Source organism: Pinus tabuliformis, chromosome 2_2 (genome assembly GCF_031772625.1).
Source record: "Pinus tabuliformis cultivar Carrire ecotype Pingquan chromosome 2_2, CPIR1, whole genome shotgun sequence".
NCBI classification, from domain to species: domain Eukaryota; kingdom Viridiplantae; phylum Streptophyta; class Pinopsida; order Pinales; family Pinaceae; genus Pinus; species Pinus tabuliformis.
The window spans coordinates 436,030,843-436,056,686 of record NC_142300.1 but is presented as its reverse complement, the minus strand read 5'-3'; the positions used below and the strand labels follow the sequence as shown (position 1 = coordinate 436,056,686).

At 40.6% G+C, this 25,844-nt stretch overlaps 1 protein-coding gene across 2 annotated transcripts in view; it reads right to left on the bottom strand.

Annotated features, from left to right (window-relative positions):
• The window catches only part of LOC149193133 (alpha-taxilin-like protein), a 416,017-nt gene extending 398,076 nt beyond the window's left edge, over positions 1 to 17,941 (bottom strand). For both annotated transcript variants that reach the window (XM_089404796.1, XM_089404795.1), the window contains exon 1: positions 17,753 to 17,941. The gene's annotated coding sequence lies outside the window, so the exon portion shown is untranslated. The remainder of the gene's footprint in view (positions 1 to 17,752) is intronic.
• Between the last annotated feature and the right edge of the window lie 7,903 nt (positions 17,942 to 25,844).

The window sequence follows — 25,844 nt, the reverse complement described above, 5'->3', positions numbered from 1 at the left end:
TCCTAACCCCATTTCCCTGCTCATTGGCCAGATGAGAGGTACTTCCCATGAGTCCCAGACTGCATGGGTAGGATGCCTCGACAGGAGAACCATTCATCCTGTCCCTAAGTCGCCTTGGGGTATCACAAGGGAAGGCTGAGCCATTCACACTATACACAGCGCACCATTAGGGGAGGGTGAGTCGCCCTATGGTCGCTTGTTGCTCCAAGCAGTACCCCAAGCCCCCAGAGCTCCCAGAGCTCAATGCATGCATCATGCAGGACCCTTATAAGAAGGTCTCTCAACGACTCCAAGTCGTTCAAGAAAGTCACAAATTTGACCTTTCCCCGAGGCTTTGACAAAATGTCTGCGACCTATACATCAGTCTCAATGCGATAGAGCCTACTCGCTCATCGACGTACCATATCCCAGATAAGGTAGTATCTGGTGTCTATATGCTAGAGCAATCATAGAATACGGGATTCCTCAACAATCAAATCCCCCCTGGTTGACACAGAGGATCCCGGTGGTATCCATCATGTGTACAAACAGCTCGTTGAAGAGCTTCCACAACCAGGTAGCTTCACATGAGATCATACTCGTAGCTATGTATTCGGTCTCAGCAATGCTTATAGCAACCAACTTCTGCTTCCTGCTCATCCAGGATATCAAACAGAACCCAAAGAGAACCAGCACTCGGAAGCGCTCTTGCGATCCTCCACACTGCCTGCCCAGTCAGCATTCAAATAATCATTCAGCTTCACATTTCCGACCGTGTATCTCAATCGTTGAGAGATTGTGCCCTACATATACCTCAAAAGATTCTTGGCACCAATCCAATGAGGCTCAACCATATATGAGCTCATCATACTAACTACAAATCATATGTCTGGACGGACGTTCACCAAGAACATCAACATGAATGAGTTTATGAAACTCAGAGGCATTTCCCAAATCTGGTCCAGCATCACTACCACATAACTTCTGAAAGTTAAGCTCCATCGAGGAAGTCACCGGCTTGCAGTTCACCATTCCCAATCCGGAATCCAACTCCCACTTACTTTTGCAAATGAGAGGGTCTGCACCTAACAGAAAGAGGTCGTCCTTAGAAGGTGTCGTTATGAGAGGTCTATCATCCACAACCTTCAAGCAATGATTTGGATCAGCTTCACTCCTAGTGAATCTCAGCTTCATAAGACAGCTATCAATCCTCTCATACTAAGCCCGAGGTGCTCTGCTTCAAGCCATAGAGGGCTTTCTTCCACCTGCACACATGAGATTCCCAATCATGAATCTCAAACCCCTCGGGTTGTTCCAAACCTATGGACCTGCTACATGAGAGGAATGGTCCCCTTGTAAGATTTTCCTTCAGTACATCTCAGACATGTACCTTCATGCTCTTCTTGAATTCAGGCATCTTTGTCACCATTTGACTCACATCGGGTAGGATCACATAATAAGTAGACCTTCGGTGCAATAGATGAGATGTGACAACTGACATGGTCCCCAATGGACTTCCTGCAACTTGATACAACCCTGAACTCAAAAGCATCTTTGAAAATTGCACTTTCAAATACATACCTTTCCATCAATGAATGCCACCCTGAAACCTTTGACTTCCATTACCGAAATGGTCACCAAGTTCTTCTTGCGATCAGGTACACAAAAGATATTCTTGTAAATGAATCGAGTTACTCTCATTCAATTGAGGGGTAACATTTCCTACACCCTTTCCAGGATAGGTAGCACGGGCTCCAAGTAGAATCCCACGATTGTTTTCCATCTCTACTAAATTGGACAGAGCACCCTCCTATCCGATGAAGTGCCTTGAAGCACTACAATCAATAAGCCAGATTCCCAAAGAGTCTGAAGGAGAGGGCCAATATAAGATAACGCTTCTTTATCTTATTAGAGACAACACTTGATTCTTCATACCCGGGGTTCCTTGCTTTCTTTGAAGAGTCGGTCGTTCCCTTGATGACCTGCATTACCAGTCATTCCTCTAATCATTGAAGATGTCCCTAGAATGATTGTTATCATCATCAAGTGATGTGTCCCTACCATTCGGAAAATTCTTCGCATAATGATCAGACTTATTATAACCAAGGCATTTGCCTTTCCTTCCACCCTTAGATCTGGACTTCCCATTGAAGTGATATGAAGGCCATCAGAAACTTCCGCTACGCCATTCTGATAATATTCTCTGCTTCGACTTCACCCTTGGTGAATTTGAAGAGGGATGAGGAATCCAATGATCCTTTGTCCTTTCCCAACTATCTTCGGTGATTGCTCTTTCACTCTTGCTTGGGTTTTGTCTTCACCTAAACTCTAATACCATGTAAATTTTAGGTATGTTCTATGCTTAGAGCAATTTATTTCAATTTTCACAGTTAGCTCAATATCTTTTCCAAATTAGCAATCACATCAGCATTACAGTAAACTGCAGATAGAACATAAACATAAATCGCAGAAGACAAGCCAAGACAAGAGGACACAAGATGTGGCGCTAGCCAAGGACACCCCAATGTGGGGAAACCCTTGATCAATTCTTCTTATATGTTCTTCAATAGTTTAGTAGAGAGAGAGAGAAAGAGATAGTACATTTACAACAGAAGTCAACACTTTGACTTATCTAGATAAGATCATAGATCATCTCTAAGAATATGATACAGGAGATCAATTGAAGACACATTGCTTCAACTGATTCTCCAAGGTGACTCCTTCACCTATCGTTGTGTTGCACCTCGTCATCATGCTGCACCTCACTGTGTTGCACCATGTTGCACCCATCATCACTATGTTGCATCTCATCATGCTTCACTAATCATGATTGTACCCATCATTGTACTGCATCGTGTGCTTGTTGTCTCATGTGCCATTGCTGCACCATGTTGTCACACTGCTTATCCCAATGTTTAGCACTGTTGTACCTTGTTGTCACACATGTTGTTCCAATGTTTAGCACTGTTGAACCAAGCCATCATTGTGACATTGCTGCTATCATGCTGTCATGGCTACTAGCATTGTTGTCCCATTGTTAGTGACAGCTGCTCCTAAGATAGCTTGCTGCACCAAGCTCTATTACCTAGCTATCCCATTTACCTTGCTCCAACAGGCACCCTTGTTGTTGTTGTTGTCCCATGTATCATACCATTATGAACAGCCACCAATTTGGCCTCCACTGACTGCCCAACAATCTGGTCCAAATTGATCCTCATCTAGGATCCAACACCTACAAGAAGTGTCATAGACAACATACCTTAACTCACTGTTTTGAGGTCTGATTAGTTTGCTGCAAACTAGGCCTGGTTAGGGCATATCACAGTCCCTTTGCCAGCCTTCTTTTCTGCCCAGATTTGCTCCAAGGTGATGCAGCTGCCCTTCCTTGTGGGGATGTGACCCTTCACAATAATCCTGGGCGGTTCTAGTCCTTACAAGGTCCACGACCTGCCCTCACAGCAAGCTTCCATAGATTTGCAGCAACCTGGTTAAGGGTTTGCCCACCTCTAAACAGTCTCTTCTAGCCTCGGCCCTCTAGCAAAGCTTCATGACCCTCCTTCCAATAATACGGTTACCTGAAATGGCCTTAAGACAGTCCTTCAAACCCTCGCTGGAATGTTCCCTTAGCTGCGGCCTAGTCATCCCTTTACTCGGCCTGTTACACGAAAGAACAGTCCTCAAATACATCCATTGCTCAACCTCCTTAATATCACGTTGTCAAGAATCTCCTCGACCTTCTTAATCTAATTGCGATAGGCTTTAGACAACCTGGTTAGGACAACATATGGGATGGCTGAGTCATCACTCATTACCTAGGGCACCTAACCCTCATTGACTGCAATTAGGGATTGTGTGTGTGGGTCTTCCTTAGACAGCGGCGTAGATAGACTTCCTTTACTGCGGCTAGGTGTCATGATACCTTTAGGGCAACATTTAGATCTCTCCTTCATAACTGCGTTGAGAGCTAGATCATCCTCCTTAGGACTGCGTTAGGGCATCCTCCTTAGGACTGCATTAGGGCTACTTCCTCTAGATTTTACTCACACTAAAACCCAAGACAAGTGGAGAGAAATCAAGAGAGAAGTTGTGTGTGAAATGACTCTCAAATCATCTCCTTTTATACTAAAACATTGAGCACATGTTGGGTTTATTTGGTTGTTGGCCGACTTTTACGAATTGTCTTATAACACAAATAAATTCATAATTCCATGAATACTTATCAGGATCAGATGATCTTTAGATCAATCCTACACCTCTCGATGAGAGGGATCCAAGAAAAATATCAGCTACCATAAATGAGATGACCCACATGGAGTTTGGCCCTAGTTACCAATTTTAACACTCCCTCTCAACTAGGGAGAACTCCATCTGTTGATCCATATGTCTGACAGTACTATCTCTACCATCAGTGCCCTGCATTGTTTTGCTATGCTTTGCTCTGCTAAGCTCTGCTTCGTTGAGCTCTGCTCTGCTCTACTGAATCATGATGAAGAAGAATTGATCGAGAATGTCTCATACCATTCTCTACTGACCCAAAGTCAATTTTAGTAATCCCAGATCAATATCACAAGAGAGTGTCTCAAACCACTCATACTGATCCCAAATCAGTTTCATTGACCCCAGATCAATGGAGGTTATCCTAGCATAGGGAGTACGGCAGATACAACGATGCGTCCATCGATAGTACTACTATGGTCCCTAACCCCATTTCCCTGCTCATTGGCTAGATGAGATGTACTTCCCAAGAGTCCCAGACTGCATGGGTAGGATGCCTCAATAGGAGAACCATTCATCATGTCCCTAAGTCACCTCGGGGTATCATAGGGGAAGGCTGAGCCATTCACCCTATACACAGTGCACCATTAGGGGAGGGTAAGTCGCCCTATGGTCGCTTGTTGCTCCAAGAAGTACCCCAAGCCCACCAGAGCTCCCAAAGCTCAATGCATGCATCATGCAGGACCCTTATAAGAAGGTCTCTCAACGACTCCAAGTCGTTCAGGAAAGTCACAAATTTGACCTTTCCTCGGGGCTTTGATAGAATGTTTGCGACCTGTACATCAGTCTCAATACGATAAAGCATCCTCGCTCATCAACGTACCATATCCCAGATAAGGTAGTACCTGATGTCTATATGTTGAAGCAATCATAGAACATGGGATTCCTCAATAATCAAATCCCCCCCAGTTGACACAAAGGATCCCGGTGGTATCCATCATGTGTACAAACAGCTCGCTGAAGAGCTTCCACAACCAGGTAGCTTCACACGAGATCATACTCGTAGCTATGTATTCGGTCTCAGTGGTGCTTATAGCAACCGACTTCTGCTTCCTGCTCATCCAAGATATCGAACAGAACCCAAAGAGAACCAGCACTCGGAAGTGCTCTTGCGATCCTCCACACTGCCTGCCCAATCAACATTCGAATAATCATTCAGCTTCACATTTCCGGCAGTGTATCTCAATCCATGAGAGATTGTTCCCTAAAGATATCTCAGAAGATTCTTGGCACCAATCCAATGAGGCTCAACCATATATGAGCTCATCATACTAACTGCAAATCATATGTCCGGAGGGAAGTTCACCAAGAACATCAACATGAATGAGTTTATGAAACTTAGAGGCATTTCCCAAATCTGGTTCGCCATCACTACCACATAACTTCTTAAAGTTAAGCTCCATCGAGGTAGTCACGGGCTTCCAGTTCACCATTCCCAATCAGGAATCCAACTCCCTCTTACTTTTGCAAATGAGAGGGTCTGCACCTGTCAAAAAGAGGTCGTCCTCAAAAGGTGTCGCTATGAGAGGTCTATCATTCACAACCTTCAAGCAATGGTTTGGATCAGCTTCACTCCTAGTGAGCCTCAGCTTCATCAGACAGCTATCAATCCTCTCATACTAAGCCTGGAGTGTTTTGCCATAGAGGGCTTTCTTCCACCTGCACACATGAGATCCCCGATCATGAATCTCAAACCCCTCGGGTTGTTCCAAACCTATGGACTTGCTACATGAGAGGAATGGTCCCCTTGTAAGATTTTCCTTCAGTACATCTCAGACATGTACCTTCATGCTCTTCTTGAATTCAGGGATCCTTGTCACCATTTGACTCACATCGGGTAGGGTCCCATAATAAGTAGACCTTCGGTGCAATAGATGAGATGTGACAACTGACATGGTCCCCAATGGACTTCTTGCAACTTGATACAACCCTGAACTCAAAAGCATCTTTGAAAATTGCATTTTCAAATACGTACCTTTCCATCGATGAATGCCACCCTGAAACCTTTGACTTCCATTTCCGAAATGGTCACCAAGTTCTTCTTGCGATCAGGTACACAAAAGATATTCTTGTAAATGAATCGAGTTACTCTCATTCAATTGAGGGGTAACATTCCCTACACCCTTTCCAGGATAGGTGGCATCGGCTCCAAGTATAATCCCACGATTGTTTTCCATCTCTACTAAATTAGAGAGAGCACCCTCCTATCCGATGAAGTGCCTTGAAGCACTACAATCAATAAGCCAGATTCCCAAAGAGTCTGAAGGAGAGGGCCAATATAAGATAACGCTTCTTTATCTTATTAGAAACAACACTTGATTCTTCATACCTGGGGTTCCTTGCTTTCTTTGAAGAGTCGGTCGTTCCCTTGATGACCTGCATTACCAGTCATTCCTCTGATCATTGAAGATGTCCCTAGAATGATTGTTATCATCATCAAGTGATGTGTCCCTACCATTCGGACAATTCTTCGCATAATGGTTGGACTTATTATACCCAAGGCATTTGCCTTTCCTTCCACCCTTAGATCTGGACTTCCCATTGAAGTGATCTGAAGGCCATCAGAAACTTCTGCTACGCCATTCTGATAATATTCTCTGCTTCGACTTCACCATTGGTGAATTTGAAGAGGGATGAGGAACCCAATGATCCTTTTGTCCTTTCCCAACAGTCTTCAGTGATTGCTCTTTCACTCTTGCTTGGCTTTGTCTTCACCTAAACTCTAATACCATGTAAATTTTAGGTATGTTCTATGCTTAGAGCAATTTATTTCAATTTTCACAGTTAGCTCAATATCTTTTTCAGATTAGCAATCACATCAGCATTAAAGTAAACTGCAGATAGAATATAAACATAAATCGCAAAAGACAAGAGGACACAAGATGTGGCGCTAGCCAAGGACAAACCCCAATGTGGGGAAACCCTTGATCAATTCTTCTTATATGTTCTTCAATAGTTCAGCACAGAGAGAGAGAGAAAGAGATAGTACATTTACAACATAAGTCAACACTTTGACTTATCTAGATAAGATCATAGATCATCTCTAAGAATATGATACAGGAGATAAATTGAAGACATGTGGCTTCAACTAATTCTCCAAGGTGACTCCTTCACCTATCGTTGTGTTGCACCTCGTCATCATGCTGCACCTCACTGTGCTGCACCATGTTGCACCCATCACCACTATGTTGCATCTCATCATGCTTCACTAATCATGATTGTACCCATCATTGCACTGCATTGTGTGCTTGTTGTCTCTTGTGCCATTGTTGCACCATGTTGTCACACTGCTTATCCCAATGTTTAGCACCGTTGTACCTTGTTGTCACACATGTTGTTCCAATGTTTAGCACTGTTGAACCAAGCCATCATTGTGACATTGCTGCTAGCATTGTTGTCCCATTGTTAGTGACAGTTGCTCCTAAGATAGCTTGTTGTACCAAGCTATATTACCTAGCTATCCCATTTACCTTGCTCCAACAAGCACCATTGTTGTTGCTGTTGTCCCATGTATCATACCATTATGAATAACCACCAATTTGGCCTCCACTGACTGCCCAACAATCTAGTCCAAAATGATCCTCACCTAGGATCCAACACCTACAAGAAGTGTCATAGACAACATATCTTAACACACTGTTTTGAGGTCTGATTAGTTTGCTGCAAACTAGGCCTAGTTAGGGCATATCACAGTCCCTTTGCCAGCGTTCTTTTCTGCCCAAATTTGCTCTAAGGTGATGCGGCAGCCCTTCGTTGTGGGGATGTGACCTTTCACAATAATACTGGGTGGTTCTAGTCCTTACAAGGTCCACGGCCTGCCCTCACAGCAAGCTTCCATATATTTGCAACAACCTAGTTAAGCGTTTTCCCACCTCTAAATAGCCTCTTCTAGCCTCGGCCCTCTAGCAAAGCTTCACGACCCTCCTTCCAATAATACGGTTACCTGAAATGGCCTTAAGACAGTCCTTCAAAGTTCCAGTGTGGAAAATGTCTGCAAAAAATCGAAATTAAATCCTCAAATTGCGATTTTTTCAACAAAACGATTTAATCCTCCGATTTTTGGCAGACTTTTTCAAAAACGAAAAAATCACGATTTATTCGTTATATGCTCGATTTTATCGAGAGTCAACCCAAAAACTCTGTTGTCTTGAGAGTTGAGACTCAGACAAGACTCAAGATTCGGGAGTTGATTCACTATTTTGATATGTGATGTAGCACTAGACTTCATATACATATTATATATTAGCTTTCTTTACATGTTTATGTGAAAATGCATTTATTTGATGTTGTGGATACTCTACATGTTAAAAAAAAATTAAAAATGAATATTTTTGTGTTTTTTTTAATTTTGCAGACTTTTTCAAAAAACTCCCGACTTTAGGGAGTTTTTCAACTTTTGGACCCTTGCCGAATTAATCCCGACTTCGACTTTTTCCACATTGCTTCAAACCCTCCCTTGCCGAATTAATCCCGACTTCGACTTTTTCCACATTGCTTCAAACCCTCGCTGGAATGTTCCCTTAGCTGCGGCCTAGTCATCCCTTTACTCGACCTGTTACATGAGAGAACAGCCCTCAAATACATCCATTGCTCGACCTCCTTAATATCACGCTGTCCAGAATCTCCTCGGCCTTCTTAATCTGATTGCGATAGGCTTTAGATAGCCTGGTTAGGATAGCGTATGGGATGGTTGAGTCATCACTCATTACCTAGGGCACCTAACCCTCCTTGACTACAGTTAGGGATTGTGTGTGGGTCTTCCTTAGACAGCAGCGTAGATAGACTTCCTTTACTGCGGCTAGGTATCATGATACCTTTAGGACAACATTTAGATCTCTCCTCCATGACTGCTTTGAGAGCTAGATCATCCTCCTTAGGACTGCGTTAGGGCTACTTCCTCCTAGATTTCTCTCACACTAAAACCCAAGACAAGTGGAGAGAAATCAAGAGAGAAGTTGTGTGTGAAATGACTCTCAAGTCATCTCCTTTTATACTAAAACGTTGAGCATATGTGGGGTTTATTTGGTTGTTGGCCGACCTATACGAATTGTCTTATAACACAAATAAATTCATAAATCCATGAATACTTATCGAAATCAAATGATCTTTAGATCAATCCTACACCTCTCGATGAGAGGGATCCAAGAAAAATATCAGCTACCATATATGAGATGACCCACATGGAGTTTGGCCCTAGTTACCAATTTTAACACTCCCTCTCAACTAGGGAGAACTCCATCTGCTGATCCATATGTCTGATAGTACTATCTCTGCCATCAGTGCCCTACACTGTTTTGCTCTGCTCTGCTCTGTTGAGCTCTACTCTACTCTGTTGAATCATGATGAAGAAGAATTGATCGAGAATGTCTCATACCATTGTCTACTGACCCAAAGTCAATTTTATTAATCCCAGATCAATATCACAAGAGAGTGTCTCAAACCACTCATACTGATCCCAAATCAGTTTCATTGATCCTAGATCAATGGAGGTCATCCTAGCATAGGGAGTACAGTAGATACAACGATGCGTCCATCAATAGTACTACTATGGTCCCTAACCCCATTTCCCTGCTCATTGGCCAGATGAGAGGTACTTCCCATGAGTCCCAGACTGCATGGGTAGGATGCCTCAACAAGAGAACCATTCATCATGTCCCTAAGTCGCCTCGAGGTATCACAGGGGAAGGTTGAGCCATTCACCCTGTACACAGTGCACCATTAGAGGAGGGTGAGTCGCCCTATGGTCGCTTGTTGCTCCAAGAAGTACCCCAAGCTCGCCAGAGCTCCCAGAGCTCAATGCATGCATCATGCAGGACCCTTATAAGAAGGTCTATGAACGACTCCAAGTCGTTTGGGAAAGTCACAAATTTGACCTTTCCTCGAGGCTTTGATAGAATGTTTGCGACCTGTACATCAATCTCAATGTGATAGAGCATTCTCGCTCATCGATGTACCATATCCCAGATAAGGTAGTACCTGATGTCTATGTGTTGGAGCAATCATAGAATACGGGATTCCTCAATAATCGAATCCCCCCCCAGTTGACACAGAGGATCCTGGTGGTATCCATCATGTGTACAAACAGCTCGCTGAAGAGCTTCCACAACCAGGTAGCTTCACATGAGATCATACTCGTAGCTACATATTCGATCTCAGCGGTGCTTATAGCAACCGACTTCTACTTCCTTCTCATCCAGGATATCAAACAAAACCCAAAGAGAACTAGCACTCGGAAGTGCTCTTGCGATCCTCCACACTGCCTGCCCAATCAACATTCGAATAATCATTCAGCGTCACATTTCCGGTAGTGTATCTCAATCCATGAGAAATTGTGCCCTAAAGATGTCTCAAAAGATTCTTGGCACCAATCCAGTGAGGCTCGACCATATATGAGCTCATCATACTAACTGCAAATCATATGTCCGGACGGAAGTTCACCAAGTACATCAACGTGAATGAGTTTATGAAACTCAGAGGCATTTCCCAAATCTGGTTCACCATCACTACCACATAACTTCTTAAAGTTAAACTCCATGGAGGTAGTCACGGGCTTGCAATTCACCATTCCCAATCAGGAATCCAACTCCCTCTTACTTTTGCAAATGAGAGGGTCTGCACCTGTCAAAAAGAGGTCGTCCTCAGAAGGTGTCGGTATGAGAGGTCTATCATCCACAACCTTCAAGCAATGGTTTGGATCAGCTTCACTCCTAGTGAATCTCAGCTTCATCAGACAGCTATCAATCCTCTCATACTAAGCCCGGGGTGTTTTGCTTCAAGCCATAGAGGGCTTTCTTCCACTTGCACACATGAGATTCCCGATCATGAATCTCAAACCCCTCAGGTTGTTCCAAACCTGTGGACCTGCTACATGAGGGGAATGGTCCCCTTGTAAGATTTTCCTTCGGTACATCTCAGACATGTACCTTCATGCTCTTCTTGAATTCAGGCATCCCTGTCACCATCTGACTCACATCGGGTAGGGTCCCATAATAAGTAGACCTTCAGTGCTATAGATGAGATGTGACAACTGACATGGTCCCCAATGGACTTCTTGCAACTTGATACAACCTTGAACTCAAAAGCATCTTTGAAAAATTGCATTTTCAAATACGTACCTTTCCATCGATGAATGCCACCCTGAAACCTTTGACTTCCATTTCCGAAATGGTCACCAGGTTCTTCTTGCGATCAGGTACACAAAAGAGATTTTTGTAAATGAATCGAGTGACTCTCATTCAATTGAGGGGTAACATTTCCTACACCCTTTCCGGGACAGGAGGCATCGGCTCCAAGTATAATCCCACGATTGTTTTCCATCTCTACTAAATTAGAGAGATCACCCCCCTATTCGATGAAGTGCCTTGAAGCACTACAACCAATAAGCCAGATTCCCAAAGAGTCTTTAGGAGAGGGCCAATATAAGATAACGCTTCTTTATCTTATTAGAAACAACACTTGATTCTTCATCCCTGGGGTTCCTTGCTTTCTTTGAAGAGTCGGTTGTTCCCTTGATGACCTGTATTACCAATCATTCCTCTAATCATTGAAGATGTCCCTGGAATGATTGTTATCATCATCAAGTGATGTGTCCCTACCATTCGGACACTCCTTCGCATAATGGCCGGACTACTTATAACCAAGGCATATGCCTTTCCTCCCACCCTTAGATCTAGACTTCCCATTGAAATGATCTAAAGGCCATCAAAAACTTCCACTGCGCCATCCTGATAATATTCTCTGCTTCAACTTCACCCTTGGTGAATTTGAAGAGGGATGAGGAATCCAGTGATCCTTTTGTCCTTTCCCAATTGTCTTCGGTGATTACTCTTTCACTCTTGATTGGGCTTTGTCTTCACCTAAGCTCTGATACCATGTAAATTTTAGGTATGTTCTATGCTTAGAGCAATTTATTTCAATTTTCACAGTTAGCTCAATATCTTTTCCAGATTAGCAATCACATCAGCATTAAAGTAAACTGCAGATAGAACATAAACATAAATCACAGAAGACAAGCCAAAACAAGAGGACACAAGATGTGGCGCTAGCCAGTGACAAACACCAATGTGGGGAAACCCTTGATCAATTCTTCTTATATGTTCTTCAATAGTTCAACAGAGAGAGAGAGAGAGAGAAAGAGATAGTACATTTACAACAGAAGTCAACATTTTGACTTATCTAGATAAGAGCATAGATCATCTCTAAGAAGATGATACAAGAGATCAGTTGAAGACATGTTGCTTCCACTGATTCTCCAAGGTGACTCCTTCACCTATCATTGTGTTGCACCTCGTCATCATGATGCACCTCACCGTGCTGCACCAGGTTGCACCCATCATCACTATGTTGCATCTCATCATGCTTCCCTAAGCATGACTGTACCCATCACTGTACTGCATCGTGTGGTTGTTGTCTCATGTGCCATTGTTGCACCATGTTGTCACACTACTTATCCCAATGCTTAGCACCGTTGTACCTTGCTGTCACACATGTTGTTCCAATGTTTAGGACTGCTGAACCAAGCCATCATTGTGACATTGCTACTATCATGTTGTCATGGCTGCTAGCATTGTTGTCCCACCATTGGTGACAGCTTCTCCTAAGATAGCTTGTTGCACCAAGATCTATTACCTAGCTATCCCATTTACCTTCCTCCAACAGACACCGTTGTTGTTCCTGATGTCCCATGTATCATGCTATTATGAACAGTCACCAATTTGGCCTCCACTGACTGCCCAACAATCTGGTCCAAAATGATCCTCACCTAGGATCCAACACGTATAAGAAGTGTCATAGACAACATACCTTAATTCACTGTTTTGAGGTCTGACTAGTTTGCTGCAAACTAGGCCTGGCTAGGGCATATCACAATCCCTTTGCCAGTCTTCTTTTCTACCCAGATTTGCTCTAAGGTGATGCGGCTGCCCTTCGTTGTGGGGATGTGACCCTTCACAATAATCTTGGGCGGTTCTAGTCCTTACAAGGCCACGGCCTGCCTTCACAGCAAGCTTCCATATATTTGCAGCAACCTAGTTAAGGGTTGCCCACCTCTAAACAGTCTCTTCTAGCCTCGGCCCTCTAGCAAAACTTCACGGCCCTCCTTCCAATAATACGGTTACCTGAAATGGCCTTGAGACAGTCCTTCAAACCCTCGCTGGAATGTTGCCTTAGCTGCAGCCTAGTCATCCCTTTACTCGACCTGTTACATGAGAGAACAATCCTCAAATACATCCATTGCTCGACCTCCTTAATATCACGTTGTCCAGAATCTCCTCAGCCTTCTTAATCTAATTGTAGTAGACTTTAGGCAGCCTGGTTAGGACAGCGTATGGGATGGTTGAGTCATCACTCATTATCTAGGGCACCTAACCCTCCTTGACTGCGGTTAGGGATTGTGTGTGTGGGTCTTCCTTAGACAGCAGCGTAGATAGACTTCCTTGACTGCGGCTAGGTGTCATGATCCCTTTAGGACAACATTTAGATCTCTCCTCCATAACTGCGTTGAGAGCTAGATCATCCTCCTTAGGACTGCGTTAGGGCATCCTCCTTAGGACTGCATTAGGGCTACTTCCTCCTAGATTTCTCTCACACTAAAACCCAAGACAAGTGGAGAGAAATCAAAAGAGAAGTTGTGTGTGAAATGACTCTCAAGTCATCTCCTTTTATACTAAAACGTTGAGCACGTGTGGGGTTTATTTGGTTGTTGGCTGACCTTGATGAATTGTCTTATAACACAAATAAATTCATAACTCCATGAATACTTATCGGAATCGGATGATCTTTAGATCAATCCTACACCTTTCGATAAGAAGGATCCAAGAAAAATATCAGCGGCCATAAATGAGATGACTCACATGGAGTTTGGCCTAGTTGCCAATTTTATCATTTTTTTTATAGAAGAACTTAGGAGAAAGGGGGTCGATGTGCTTTTTAGTGGATTGTGTGGGCCACTCACCCACCCAAAATACACACCCCTTGGAGGCAGCTCAATTTTCCTAAGTGGGGGATCGAAATATTTGATGGGACCCGCGTGGGGCCCAAGGGAGAAAGCATAAATAGAAGGAAGTGAGTAGCATTTGGGGCCTTTTGATGATTTGAGAATTCATTGTTGCTTTGGCTGTTTAGCTAAGCTACAAGTGTTGTTCAGCACAAGAGATTCCCAAGGAGTGAAGCTCATCCGTCTCTTCGGTGGACTTCGAGTGCCACCCTAGGAGGGCTTTCTTTGCCATTGGAGACAGAGAGAAGATCACCCCGCAGAGGAGTAGGTTGCCTTGGCCAGCAAGGATGCAGTTTTGGGAGCAGCAGGGACGCAATGGGAGAGACGTGTGTTGGGTGGAGCAGTAGAGGCAGGAAATTCGGATGTGAAGGTTGTTGGAGGTATTCTCATCGAGTTTCCCCTTCAGAAATGAGAAATTACAGCAAGAAGGCAAGCCAAATACTCAGATCGAGTTGTTAGTCAAAGGGACTGCGTCATCCTCACCTAGGACTACGCAGTTACTAGTGGGGGTCACTTGAAAGGAAGCTTAACCAGAGGATTGAGGAGCTGGGTTGTGGAGAAATTGTTGGGAAGCTGATTTGGGGAGGTTTCCTGGCATTGTGGCAGCGAGCTACAGCAGCGCATTGATTTCCAGTATTGGAGGAGGGCAATCCCCAAGGGGTCAAAATTGGCATGTCAAAACCAAGGAAAACCCTTTTTGGGTTTTTCTGGGTTTTTCTAGGTTTTTGGAGAGGAGTACATCCCCAAAATTGCAGAAATTTCTGGGTTGTTTTGAGGGGGTAAATCAGAGCTTGAAGTCAACGAGCAGTGCAGATTTGGCAAGAGCTAACGAGCCTACCATAGGGCATTAAATGCCCGCTTACATGCGCCCTCGATAGCCCGATAACACACACGCGCGCGATGTCGGTGTGTTATCGGGCTATCAAGGGCGCATGTAAGCGGGCATTTAATGCCCTATGGTAGGCTCGTTAGCTCTTGCCGTGCAGATTTGAGGGGACAACGCAGTTCTCTGGGGAGCAGCAAATTCACAGCAGCTGGGCACTTTTGTATTGATCACCTGAGGCTTGTAGCTTGCCTTGTGCAAGCCCAGGTGCACCTCATCCAACTTCTATTGTACTCCAGCATATTTGTTTAATGAAAAATGAGCCAGTTGGGTGTTTGATGAGAAATTTTTGTTCATGTGTTCATTACTGAATAAAATTTTATTGTGAATTTTATTACTTGTCTTTGTTATCACTGCAAATCTTCCATTAGGAATATTACACAAAGAGTGCATTTAGAAGTTCGAACAAGTAGCTCTAAGGATCGATGATGGAGATCTAATAACAAAGGCCATTCCCTGATGATTCAAAATCAATTGAATATGACCTTGATATTTAGGTGCATTAAATAGAGAACAAGGAGTCGGTCATTTCATTTAATCCAGTCTCACATTACAATGGGTCCATATTAAATGTAAGATCGTGGTGGCATCTGGAGGATTTGGAGAGCCGTGCCAATGTGGCCACTTGAATCGTCCACGTCATGTTGAGTTGGGGGGCATCAGGCAGTTGGAACAGGAATGATTTGATTACTAAAGCAGCTCGAATGTGTGAAATTATATTCCCTGCAATTGAATTTCAGTTTGTCAGTGTACATTGCATTGAAATTCGCCGTGATTGTAATCTTTCCATAATGGTTCCTGCACATTCGGTATCGGTGATCAGAGCATGCATTAATGGTGCATGCTGTGGGAATGTTGCAAGGAAGGAAGGCTCGGCAGTATTTATGGATCGCTTGGGAGAGTATGGAAACAATGCAATTGCAATAAGAACTATAATTTGTCAGATCTGTCATCAAGTCTGGTGCAATTTCAAAGTTATGAAGCGCAATTTCAGGGAAGCAGAGGAGGAGCTTGGATTAACACTCGCCAGGATGGCAATTACTCTCGAGTTCGTAATTTCTCTGATATCTTGGCATGCAAAGATGATATTGGCAGAATCCAGGGCACAAAATGAATTACTTTCTCAACGATTGGGTCTGTTGGAGCTTAAGCTGGATCACCTTGAGTTGGCGAACAAAATTCTTGAGTTTCGAGTTGAAAATCTGGTGCGGGCTGCAGAAAGAAATGGCACTGAGGTCCGCAACAGAGCAAACAAGGGCAACATGGAGCAGTTCAAGATTGCCGAACAGATGGAGGAGAGCAACAATGATATTGCTGATGACCAGAAAGTCAACCCTGCTCAGCTCGAATTAGAAGCAACTGAAGCTCAGGTCGCCTCTGTCATGGAGGAAATGTAGTCTCATCCAGTCTTTAGTTTTTTGTTATGTTATGTAAATATGAAGTCTTTGTTGGTGTGTTTTGGAGAAAATACAGAAGCAATCAGTTCAGACTAGAAATTTGTAGCTCAGGGATAAACTGACAGTTTTTTATGGAGTTTTTGGATAGTAGTAGCACACTACCTGGAATATGCTGTACAAGGTCCTGGCCTTCAAACCAGGTATTTTGTAATGCAATGAATAACCGCTTCTTTATATACACACACACACACACGGAGATTGCCTGCTGTTTTGTATAAAATTTATAACTTGGTTGCAATTGACCTGCCTTAGATAGACAAAACCTACTTTTTGTCCCGAACCTAAGAAAGACATTCACCACTGCCTGTCCTACGTTAACACCAACCGATCAAGAGATCTTTGCCGTATATTGGGTATTCCCAATTGCGTTTGAGCTCCTTCCACGTATGTCATTGACAAATGTATTGAATATGCAAGTTCCTTCTTAATAAAACCATTTTGGGATTCATTATCAATGTTTTCCAAATGAAAACGCATTGTTTGAACACAGGTTAACCGTTGGGACAAATGAAAAAATATATGACAATTAATCACAGTTCAAATCTTGCGATCGACATAGTGATCAGCATTCACCTATAGATACTACCATTTGGGGTTGAATTAATATTTAGAAAATAGGTATAATTTAAGAAAAATGACGATAATGTGATCCGCACCAGATCAAATGAGGTGTCTTTTGGAGTAACAATAAAAACGTAGAGGTTTTAGTAATTTAAGCTTTTTTCGGATAACTGCAAAATAAAATAAAACATAAATCATGGCGGACCTGGCAAGGTAACCTATTCATAGGTTTACTTATGGATAGTGCCACTTGGGGCTGACTTAATGTTTAAAAAATAGGTGCAATTTTAAAAAAAAAAATGCCGGTAATATGATATGCAGCAGATCAAATGAAGTGTCATTTGGAGTTAGAGATAACCGCAGCTTTCAGTTTTTCAGCTTTTTTCGAGTCAAGTAGTTTATTGTTTCAGATCACTGCAGATTGAATAAAATAAAATAAGCCATCGCGGACCTGGTAACCTAGCCTGTAAGTGAACAGAAAGCAATGCACCCCACGAGACGGGAATTGAAGCTATGGAACGATTTCTTGAACGAGTTGAAGCATAATTTATACTGATAAAGGAACTGCAGAATTACAGTTTTGAGAAAAAAGAGCATTTGTACCTGGACTGTCGGAACTCTTTTAGCTGGTTAAGCGGACTGGACAAAAACCGGAGACGACCGGAAGCAGAGATACGCGTGAAGCTTTGCGGTGTGATATTTAGCGGGATTGATTCATTGGCTTCTATAATCAAAACTCACAATTTGAAACATCGACATTACAATTTAACAACATTACTAATAATAATAATGGTGAAGAATCAAGATATCTATATATACCCACTTTTTAGATACATGTCAAAATTTGGGCAATCCATTTGTAATAGGATCCTAAATCTATTGAAATCTGGGCAAATCCGTTTCCAATAGGATTCCAAATATGACGTTTGAATTTGGATGAATGACGCATAATTGGAGAACATATAGAGTTAAACTGTAATTGTTGGTTTGGTGTTTTTTTTAAATGTATGAAATATGATTATATGGGAAAAAAATAATTATACAAATACAAGTCAAGATTAGGTTGCTTTGGAATATGTTTTAAAAATTGTTTTTGTTTAGTTGAAAGTTTGTTTTTCTCGGACATAAGGAAACAAGTTAACAGCACAAGATCCACAAGCATTTGGCATGAGTGAAAGTTGGCCCCTTTACGGACCACCAGCGGGGAATTCCAGGTGGTGTGGTTTTCCTTAAATAACAATGATGAATCAACTTGCATTAGCGGATAGCAACCAGTGATGGTTGTCCCCACTACTGGTTTGACGATTGAGTTATGATAGGTTTTCCCAATGTGTAAAAATAAAAATAAAAATACAAAGAAGTAAAAAATTAACAATATGTACTATGTGTGTCTTGATGGGGTGTTATTATTTGTGATTGCGGTTTTTGATGACTTGGGGTGGCTTAAGTAAGGTTTGAGTGACATGTACTCAAGCCAAGTGTCACTTGGTGTAAATGATTTGTACCATGTGGAGGGGGTTAATTATGGTAATTGATGGTGGTTAGATAAGCAACTAACTAAAGCATGGAAGCTTTCACACCATGCTCGACACTATACATGGTAAGGTCATAGTTTTTATTTTTTATTTTATTTTATTTTCGTTTTTCTTCTTTCTTTCTTTTCTTTTAATCGAGAAAATCAATAGACTTATTGCCTGTCATCGAGGAGAACTTAGATCGAGTCAGTGGGACACTATACTCCTAAGCCTAGTGCAACCACCCACAAGCCTCGCTAGACAAGTCAACCAAGTTTTGAACCTAGGTGGGGCTCCTATATTAATTGGAAAACACCTTTAAGTGTGGGATGTCCACCATTCAGCTTAGTTTAATGGGGATTGATTAACTTATAAGAGCATAGGGCATAGTTGTTAATGGTAATTGGGGATTGATTAGGGATAAGAACTCCCTCGAGATGATGATGAACAAAGAGTCTATTCACTATGGTCTAATGCTACTCAAGTGAAGCGTTGACATAGGCTTGGATTTGATGGTGCTTTGACTCTTCATCATGGCATTGAGAATGAGGAAGAGAAGGTTGGTGGATGCAAGTGATCAACCTCCTTTACCAGTATTGTCTAATACTAAGGATAAGGTTCATCTAATGGTCTCATGATGTCGTAGTTCTTAGAATTAGTCATGGTTGTCTATATAACAAGTGTTTCTCTTGTCTTGCTTTTGCCATCAACAAGGCCTAGTTTCCTTTTGGGCAAGCCCTGACAATCTTTTTGTGAAAATTGTTATAAACTATGGCTATGACAAGCTAAAACTTTAGCTCTTTTTGTCTCCAAATTGGTATGATTTCCTGTTATGGGAGACTATACTTGAGTTCGTTTTAACTCTATGTATATTTGCTTTTAATTCATAGAATTTCCTCACTAACTTACCAAAGAAAAAAGAATATGTATTATATGATGTACTTTTGTGGCAATTCATTCATTAATAATTATTAATGGATACTGTCCACGAGGCATAGAATAGATGATGATGTGGTGTACTACCAAATCACTATGTGATGTGAAGGTCATTGGTTCGAAACTTCGTGGGCAAAAATCCAATCCTGTTAAAGGTTGGTGTGGCCCAGGTCGGGTGCGATCCCAGGGTGATTTTGATGGCTTAGATGCGCTTGGGTCGCAATTTCTCAAGAGAGATGTCAAGTCTGCAAATATCATCTCACACAACTTGACAAACAAATAAAAAATATTAATGGATACCAATGTAAAATGTGTTGAACTATTTATGGCAATTCATTCATTATTAATAGTGAGTAATCTTAAATGTGAAGGAGTGAAGCACCATGGTTAAAAAGTTGTAATTTTACAAAATAGATGATTAATAAGATAATAAATATCCATTTTTTTTTTTATGTTTAAGCAAATTTAAATGAATAATTAAGATGAAGAATTTTAAATAAATGTGTATATTAATGTATAAAAATGACATTGCAATACATCTCTTTTATTTGTATTGATATGTTTTTGATGACTTGATAATGAGCTTATTTGGGGAAATCTTCCTTAAGATTAGGAAACCAAGTGAATTGTAAATTTTTGGAACCACACTATAACTAGAAGTTGTAGCTAATAGAATAATGAGAGCATTTTAGGAAAAATATTTGTGGTATAGGCAAAAAAACCTACAATTTGAAGCCAAAATTTATAGTGTGACATTTTTTTTACAAATCAAACTCTCCAATTGCTAACCTAACATTCACTTGCATCTTGAGGTCATTTCTTTGTCTATTTATATTGTTCATTTCCTTTTTGTGAAGTCTTTGGAATCCCATTTCCTCCTCTCACTATCTTGCAAGTACACACTTGGATTGGCATTGTATCTCGATTTAGATTCCTAACTCCTCTTCCACACTCTTAAGCTATTTGCACTTGGCATCTCTAGATCCTCTATAGGGTTTTCTTATTGTTAGATGGCTTTGACCTTTAATGCTCGTTGTTTGGTCCTATCGTATCTCCATTAGCTTCGTCCCTTCTAACACCATGGGTGATTGGACCCCATTACTTTAAGAGAGAGTTTTAACATAGTTAGGGCAAGGGAGGTATCAAACCTTTTGAGGGTACTACGAGTCATCATTCTATAATTTGTTGCTACATTATTTTCTATGGTAGATCTAGTGTTATATATTACATTATATTGAAGATTGGTTACAAGTTTCTTTTGCAAGAGGATTGAGTTATGTGTAGGTTCTTTTAGGAGATGGAACTCTCTCTAGAGGCATGTTGAAATTTTCATCATTAACCCAAGTAGCTACAACAAAAATCCTCCATGTGAGTTATTTCCATTTATCCTCTCTTTCATTTCCAACACTTAAGTTAACTAACTTGCTAAACATGTTTGGCATTAACCTTAAGTTAGTTTGCCTTCCTTTGTGATATTGTTATCATACATTTGTTGTGAACCCTAATCAAAGTACCATAATTAATCTCCAGCCTTGGATAACTAATTCAAAGTAAAATCCCAATCAGTCTAGTGGCCCTCCCCTTATCTTTCCTATCCATCTCTTAGGATTCTCAATTTAGCCATAAAATTAAGTGATGACTTCACTCTCCCTTTCCTCCTTGAGGTAGCATGGTGTTGCATTACAATCAAAGGGATGAAAATGCCAGTTTTTTTCATAGCTATGAAAAATAAGGAGAGCGATAAGATAATAAGGGAAATCAAAATTTATTATGGGGTATGGTATCAAACTCTAAGGCATTATTGAAGAGGACTAAAGTGCTTCCAAACCCTTTATAATAGCTTCCTTTGGGAAATATTAAAAAAAAAACAAAAAAAAACAAAAACAAAAAAAACATATTCATCCACTCATACTTCAACAAATTTGTTAATGAAGAACAAAATGAAACATTGATGGAAGATGTAAGGAAGCATTGAACTTTGTGGTGTAGTCATTTTGATAAGACAAGAGCACTTTGTCTCAATGGATGGTCCACAAATTCTTCGTTTGGTTCTTTGAATTGACAGAAGATGAGTTAGGTTGACCAACTTGCCAAAGATGTTTCATAAACTAACCCTAAGTTAATTTGTCTTCCTTTCTAAATTTGTCGCTATCATACATATGTTGTGAACCTTAATCAAGGTATCACAATTAATCTATAGGCCTATATGTCTAATTAAGTGTGAAAGCTCGATCAATCAAATGCCTCCTCCCTTATCCTTCCCATCCTTCTCCTATAGTTCTTAGTTTAGCCCTAAACTTGAATGGTTACTTCACTCTCTCCTTTCTTCTTGTGGTAATGTGGTGCCTCACTCTTAGTGTCGCACTAAAACAAAAAATGAATGAAATATCGATAACTATGCAAAACAAGTAGAGTAATAAAATGATATGTGAAATCATAAATTCTTATGGGGATATGGTATTGAACTTTAATGACATTTTTGAGGAGGGAATAAAGTACTTCCGATCTCTTTGCAATAGCTTCCTTAAGGAAATATAGCAAAAATTCATAGCAATCCCCTCACACTTGAACAAATTTGTTGATGATGAAAAAAATGAAGCACTGATGGAATATGTGATTAAGGAAGAATTGAAGTTTGTAGTGTAGTTATTTTGACAAAACAAGAGACCTTATATCAATGGATTGTCCACATCGAGAGTTGATGGAAGGTGAATTTTTAAGTTGTTGAGGAATCAAGAGAGATTGGGAAGGTTATGAAATTATCTGCAAACTACCATGGATATTCCATTAGACAATTCATCACAACAAATTTACTAAAACATATCTTAGAAAATATGAAATCTACACAATGAGGGTTTCTTTCTCCTCAGATTTATGGATTTGTTAATTACTATTTATTGCAAATGCATGCAAATTATAATTATGCATAAAATAGAGAACAACTAAATAAAAACTTGCAACCCACCATTGATACAAGATATGTGCTAGGAAACTCTTTTGAGAGAAAACTTAGCTAGAAGTGAGGTTGCTCTGGTCTTTTTCTCTAAATGGAAAATGGATGCAAGTACACATAAGTGAGGCGTGTGGCTTGTGGGCTACTATATTGCAAAAATCCTCTCTATTTTCTCTCTCCCTACCCTTCTCGGCTACTATGTTTGTCTATGGAGAAAAATGCACTAGAATAGGAACCCATATTCCTCCCAGTAGCTTGGTTATAACACTGTCTAATAGCCTACTAGGTATTAAGTTTGACTCCTTTAAGTGTTAACTAGATTTATAATATGGATTCTTCTAGAGTCTTCTTCATCGTGATCACATGGATAGCCCCTTTTCCATGAATAATAGGGGTTGATTGTAACAACCCCGGGTTAAAAATCCATGTAATAAAGTTAATAAAGGAAAAACAATAACCAAGGTCATGGGACACGTATTCCAAGTTGAATGTTGGGTAAAAACATAGTAACGAGGCTCAGTTGTGATTAATTAATGGCTATGGATGTTGACAAAAGCAATGGCAAAGGCATTGGAAAAGCATGAGGCATTAATTAGCATTTTATTTGTGAAAATAATGGAAAATATGAGAAAATGAAGGTGAAAGGTCACAGGTTGCATGTGAGGAGGAAAATGAAGGAAAATAATGGAAAATGAAGAAAATGGAGGCCTCAATGATAAAAAGGCTTATGATGATCAGTTCATAACCTTTTGTCAAATTTAGCTTGGAGCTCTCTCTTCTATTCTCTCTTTCTCGTTGTTATCACCAAAAAATTGATCATCTAGCCTAATTTATTAGATGGATCGAAGTACACCATGTAAAGCCAATTTTACCATAGTAAAATTGCTTTCACTGTGAGAAATTATTTAATAAACCACCTTTGTTAAGTAATTTATAGTTAAACCCATGAAGAATAATTAAATAAATCACTATTTATTTGATTTTCTTATAGGAATAATTAATTAAACCATTGTTTTATTATTATTCCTTGTAAAATTTAACCCAATCATGAAAAATAAACAGATAAATCATTATAATCTTATTTTTCTCTAAGAATAATTAATTAATCACTAATTAATTATTATTCTTTGTCAAATTTGACTAAATCCCTTAGGAATAATTAAATAAATCCTTATTTATTTATTATTCCTTAACTAATTCTTTGAGATGATAAATAAATCATTTATTTATTTATTATTTCTAAATAAAAGTTTAAATATTAGATATCATTTTCGGGATTCAACTGTGTTAAGTAAGTCATTCATCTATGACCATTTCCATGAGAGGTAGTCGTAACTGACTAATTTCTCATGATTTTTGAATAGTCCACTTAGCACTCATTGCGTCAGGTGATGCTCACAGGGGTGAAGAAGTGGGATTGAAACTAGTGAAATAAATCACATAGCGTCAATCATCACTTCCGGGGCTTACACCCAATATCCAGGACTTCCCGGGAGGTCACCCATCCCAGATCGCCTTTGGCTCAAGCGCGCTTAACTGTGGAGTTTTCCCCACAATCAAGCCCACCTAGCTTGCTACCCCATTTGCAAGACCTTAGTAAGTATTGTGCCTCATGAAACATTCAAGTAGTGTTCCCTTCAACCTTTTGAATTAAGTATTGGGGGTTTTTGCAGTGCATTATATTAGATATCATTTTCGGGATTCAACTGCATTAAGTAAGTCATTCATCTATGACCATTTCCATGAGAGGTAGTTGTAACTGACTAATTTCTCATGATTTTTGAATAGTCCACTTAGCACTCATTGCATCGGGTGATGCTCACTGTGAAAACCCCCAATACTTAATTCAAAAGAGTGAAGGGAACACTACTTGAATGGTTCATGAGGCACAATACTTGCTAAGGTTTTGCAAATGGGGTAGCAAGCTAGGTGGGCTTGGTTGTGGGGAAAACTCCAGAGTTAAGCGCGCTTGAGCCAGAGGCAATCTGGGATGGGTGACCTCCCAGGAAGTCCTGGTTACCGAGTGCAAGCCCCGGAAGTGATGATTGACGCTATGTGATTTATTTCACTAGTTTCAATCCCACTTCTTCACCCCTGTGAGCATCACCCGATGCAATGAGTGCTAAGTGGACTATTCAAAAATCATGAGAAGTTGGTCAATTACAACTACCTCTCATGGAAATGGTCATAGATGAATGACTTACTTAACGCAGTTGAATCCCGAAAATGATATCTAATATAATGCATTGCGAAAACCCCCAATATTTAATTCAAAAGTTTAAATACTTTTTCCTTCCTAACCAAATATAATAAAATATTCCAAGTGGTTATTCCAAGAATGGGATCAGTAATATTTTATTATTGCTCATTATTTGAAGATAACTCAATATTTTGTTATAAATAGAAGGGTTTTCCATTCATTATTTACTTTTGATTATTTTCATTGTTGCACTCACTGTTGTAACTCTGATTATTTTCATTGTCGCACACCATATTTTTGCTGGGTTTTCACATTATAGAGGAGAGAGACTCTACACAAGCTGAAGATGTTTGAGGATAGCCAAGAACCCATCCCATAGAAGGGGACTAGTAACATTTATCTATTCTCTTCACAGGTTTTATAATAAAATTATTCTTTACATATCTGGTTTCCATTGGATGATTGGAGTTATTACTCTTTCTTTTTGTTGTTTAATAATGATTGTGGCATAGATCAGAATTTTGGCAGGTTTTGTTTCTATCAGTTGTTGCAGATCCACAATGTTTAACAACCATTTATATTGCTGAGATTGTTTGTCATCCACAATCTTAAATGGGTTCTTTTCGTACATCATTGAGAATAAAACATTACGACACTCGTACTCTTAGACACTTAAAGTTTTCTTGGAGCACTCTTGGAGGAGTGTGGCATACTTGGGATTTGGAGCAAGCAGACAAATGAAAAGTAGGAAAACGTGAGAGGACAACGGGATCAACAACTGCAACAAGTTTTGCTTACATGTACCATGTTGCATGTATGATTTCCTTGCTAGTTTTGGCATGCATGGCACATGCATGTGGTTTCTTGATCATGATTTGTCATTGGCATGGAGGATTGCCTGGATTGACAATGGTTTTTCCTAGCCTTTCCATTTCCTAGATAGCCATGGTGGTGTGGGTTTTATCTTGGTTTTCTGGTTGGTGCTCACATGCCTTTGGTTGTGGGTTGAGTTACTAGTTCCCAGAATCCTTGGTTGGACAACCCTATAACAACTTGGCATGACTTACTAGTCTTGGAAGCCTTGGTTGGACA